Source organism: Hordeum vulgare, chromosome 2H, assembly GCF_904849725.1.
Source record: "Hordeum vulgare subsp. vulgare chromosome 2H, MorexV3_pseudomolecules_assembly, whole genome shotgun sequence".
Classification (NCBI taxonomy): domain Eukaryota; kingdom Viridiplantae; phylum Streptophyta; class Magnoliopsida; order Poales; family Poaceae; genus Hordeum; species Hordeum vulgare.
Window position 1 is genome coordinate 581,869,810 of NC_058519.1, and position 4,840 is coordinate 581,874,649.

Genomic DNA, 4,840 nt, shown 5'->3' on the forward strand with positions numbered 1-4,840 from the left:
GTCATCATGCCTTCGTCCTCTCGACGCCTCATCTATCGGCTTGCCTGTCGCTCGACGCCTCGTCGCCTCGGTCACCGCTGGTTGTCGCGGCTGTGCACGCCGCACGCTAGTCCGGCCATCCGGCATCTGGCATCCAAGGCCCGGCTATTCGGCATCCGGCATCATGTCATGTTAATTTTATTTTGTTATCTTTTAAGCAGTCGGTGGAATAAGTTCAAATCTGATTATTATTATTTTTTATGGAGTCAGCTAAATTATTATAGTTAAATTTTAAGGATGGTCTTAAGACATAGAGGCACATGTCATCGAGTTCGTCTAGGACTTTCCGAAACACATGACCGGCCCTGGATGGAGTGAAGCCGTGAGCGTACGTGTACAAGGAGACGACCGACGTGATGTTAGGACACCCAACAGTTCCTAGCCGAGTCAGCGTTCGGTGAAGTGAAGCCGTGCGCGTACGTGTACAAGGAGACGATCGACGGGATGATAGTGCACCCAACCGCTGGGAAACCATTGTCAGCCAAGCATCCCGGCGTACAAGATAGCGTACCTGAACCAAGCTGAACCAGTTCGGTTGCAATGAAGCCACGCATGTACGCCTAAGTCTCGCTGGTGCTGAAAAATGTACTGCCTTCGTCATAGGAGTATAAGGCCCTTCCTAGTGCATCGGTGTTAAGGGTGTCACATAAACAAAACAATGATGTGGCAAAACAATTAAAAAGAAAAGAGAGCATTATGATGATCCCAAAAAGAAACGATGCTAAACGCGTGAACTATGTAAAAACACTACCAACCAACGCATGAAGAAGTTTAATTATTAAAGAATTTCATAAGGAAAGCTTAGCAACAAAAGCTAAGCATCTATGCATTGCGGAGACTAGTTGCTAAGGTTTTTAATATACTTAGCACCTCATCTAAGCATCAATGCACTGAAGAGGCCTAAGACTAGTTATAATGGAGAGTAACTTCGATCAATGACATACATATGTTACACCTTTATATTGAAAAATAACATATGTGTGGTTGTAACACTTTATTTATTAACGTATAGACTTATCTTGTCTTTGTACGTGTGATATTGTTCATAATGTAAATAACTAGCTATATTAATCAATTTATCTCTCTCTTCATTAAATCATTGTAACATAAGTAAATTTGTTGGGCTGGACTCGATATTACTAATAAAGTTAAAGCATCCATAATGTGCATTTTCGAGCGACATTAACAAAAAATCGCTAGCGTCGCCTCTTAGTTTAGAGGTTGCCTTTTTGGATTTAAGTAATCAAGCAGCCCCACTCGTCGGCCTGTTTGTGCTCCACAGGATGCATGTGATGCGTCAAAGATCTCCTCCATCCAAGCTACCATGCCTTTGTTTAATCAATCATGAACCCACAATACAAGTTGAAGAAAAATGTTATACACTACCGGTGTGTTTGGTTACATTGGCAATCGAGCCTGACCCGGCTAGTCTGGCTCTAGTGAGCCGTTTTGAGGGGATGCAGGCAAAAAGACCCCACATGCACATAGTTTGATTGCCTGCATGTACCTTAGTTGTATAAGACAATCATTTTTGACCCGGCGTTTGGTTGCCTGCATTGCATTAGGCACACATATGACACGGTGTTTGGTTACAACCTGCATAAGTTGTTGTCACCACTTCTAACTAATGGTGAGCTTACTACACACAATCTAAACATGTAGTGCCAGCTAGTTAAACAAATGACAGTTCATCCTAACTACTATCAAATGAGAGAACAAATTATTAAGAGCCATTGGCTAAATTGGGGATAGTTCGTCGGTGTTGCTGCTACCAGATCTTCCTCTTCCTCTTCCTCTTCTTCTGCTTTTGCCGCTTCTTCTTCCTCTTCTTCAAAGCATGCACTAACCTCTGTTAAGCCACATTGCCTCTGCCCACTCTAACCTTTTGTTCTTCCAAGCGTCATTGTCAAATGCCTCCACACTATGGTCGGAGCTAAAAAAAAGGTCATGCTCGACCTCTTCCTCCTGAGGCACGTGTTCATCAAATCCCCACTAGAGGATCCAGTTAGAATGCAACAAGCAAGAACAAGCTTAACCTGAGTGGGGTATGGGTGGAATGGCTTTTAATCCAGGATCTTAAACCTATTCTTCAAAGCTCGAAATGCCCTCTCAATAGTTACTTTAAGGCTGGAGTGTCTGAGATTAAACAGCTCTTGTGTAGTCCTAGGATAATTTCTACCACTTAACTCGTTGAGATGGTACCTGGTTTTCCTGAAGGGTGGAAGAACACCCGGTCGACATGCATAGCCAACATCTCCAAGGTAGAACTTGTCGTCGGGGATGTTGATCCCATCAGGTTGAATCATGATGTCACTAAGAATATTAGCATCATGCCTGACCCCTCCGAGCTAGCCAGCACATATGTGAACTTCAGATCAAAGTCAATAGCAGCAAGCACATTCTAGCTTGTGTAGTGCTTCCTCCCCGTGTATGTTGCAGACTGTGACGTAGGAACTATGACAATGATATGAATACCATCTATTGCCCCAATGCAATCCTGAAAATGGCATCACAAGCCTGTGTTAGTGATCAAATTGAACAATACAAGCATATCAAACCATGAAAAGTATATATTGTCAATGCTCACCTTGAAGTATGGATACCATCTTGGGCTTCTTCGAATCTTTGGTGGAGTCCGGCCAGATGGTCTTGATCATCTCTCCTCGAAGCTCCCCAACAGCAAAAAGCACCTGCTTGAAGTACCTAGAGATGGTCTCCATTGATCTCTTGAACATGTTGTGAATGACCCTGAAGCTCTGGTTATGGCCAACAACATGGAGGAACATTGCCACTTGCTCTTCCACACACGTGTTGATGTCATCTTGTAGCAGCCCCCTGATCCTAAAGGTCTCGACAAGCCTGGCAAATGGTGCTCTTTTCATTCGAAGCATCCACAGAGCCTCGACGTCATTGTAGTTGTAGACGTAGTTCAGATTTTGGATCCTCTCCTGATCCCGGATAAACATTGGACCATAGTGGATCAAAGGTCTCCCACCATGATGAACAACTCTCTCGTGCATGAACATGACCCATGCCTGAATCACACTAATCAGTGCGACTGCCTGAAATATCAGACTCATCTGTGCGTCCATAACCTAATCGACATCGACGGTTCGTTCAGTGGGAAATCGATCCTACACATTGCCTAACGGCCTAACCACCGACCTAACAAAGGGGGGAGGGGGTGCTGCTTACTGGCATCAGAGACGAGGACGACGTAAGGGGAGCCATGGCCAACAGCAAGGGGAGCACCAGATCCACCACAAACGTCGCCGCCTTTTCCGCCGTCGCCGCCGCCTCTAGCGCAGATCTAAAATCGCAGCCGCCGCCGATGGTGAGGCAATAGGGAAAAAAGTGGCTATGGGTGAGCGAGTACAAAGAGGGGTGAGGCTAATTTCGCGCCGGGACGGCGTGCCAGATTTCTCATCTCCGCCATCCCCCCTCCCCCTCGCGTCGCACTCGCCCCGTGCGACCTCACGCCGCACTCAGTTTGGCTCGTGAGAAACTGCGGACCCGAGCGTTTCCAGCGAGCCAGGCTCTGGGCTCCTTTGAGAAGCATGTGATGCAGGTCCAACAGTGAAACCAGACAACCAAACAGGCCTCTTCCTTCCCGCGCGGGTTTGGTTGGGCTCGATGCAGGGAACCAAACGCGCCCTACATGGTTTTGGGGTATGCTTGGAGGCAGGACTATGCGGTCCATCTTAGAGGCAAGCTTGCCTTAAATGCTGTGGATGCCCTTGCTCCCACTATGGCTAGTCAAATAAACCTTGTTGATTTAGTACAAAATTATATTGGGACGAAGGGAGTATAAGGTAAATTCCAAAACACCTAGAACTTAGAATGGTTCACTTTTGTTAACTGCATATTCTGCGGTTAGATATTCATTTCTTTGGAAGCATAGTAAGAGCACTACAACATAGTTTGACCATTAATCTTTACCTATTAATAAAGCACATATTGCTTCTGTGGTACGTCATGGAAATTGCCCCTGAAGTTTGCATAAATTACCCACCATGCCACCGGTAAGTAATAGAAACCGTTTCACAAACCGTAAAATCTCGGACTGGGCCGGCCCATGTAAAAAACCTCATATATTACGCTGTGCATCCTGGGAGAATATCCACCACACCGTATGGGTCGGCCCATGCACAGGCGCCAGTTTTTTTAGTTCCGTTTATTTATTTATCTTCAGTTCCATTTTATTTTTCCATTTTAAATAATTTAGAACTTAAAACAACCTTTAAAATTTTAATAAACTTAAAATTTTAAATCAACATATTTTAAAAAATAAAATGTTTGTGACTTCAAAAACTGCTCGGAGTTTCTGTAAAAAATGCTCGCATAAACAATAAAATGTTTGCAAGTTTGAAAAAATGTTTGTAAAATAAGAAAAGTCCATGATTTCAAATCAAACTCCATGTATTAAAAATTATTAAAAGCATTTAACAAAATGCTTTGTAATTCAAAATATGTTAATGCATTTAAAAAATGTCCTAAAATTTTAAAAATAGCTAATGCGTGTTTTGATAGTTTCTTTTTATATTTAAATTTTCCGTTCCATTTTTGTTTATTTATAATTTGAATAATTTAGAATTACAAAAGCATTTGCATATTAAAAAATAGGAATTTTGAATTAAAATGTTGACGAAAACATAAAATGTTTTTGGATTCAAAAAAGGCGCCGGCTTTTTATATTTTTTTTTGCAAATTCCAAAACAATGTCCGTGAATTTAATAAATATATTACTGACTTATAATTTTTTTGTTTATTCAGAAAAACTTCATGCGTTTCAAAAATGTTT

General features: G+C 42.6%; 1 pseudogene; it reads right to left on the minus strand.

Annotated features, from left to right (window-relative positions):
* Nucleotides 1–1,881: 1,881 nt before the first annotated feature.
* On the minus strand, nt 1,882–3,131 carry LOC123428676 (annotated as a pseudogene).
* Nucleotides 3,132–4,840: the final 1,709 nt, after the last annotated feature.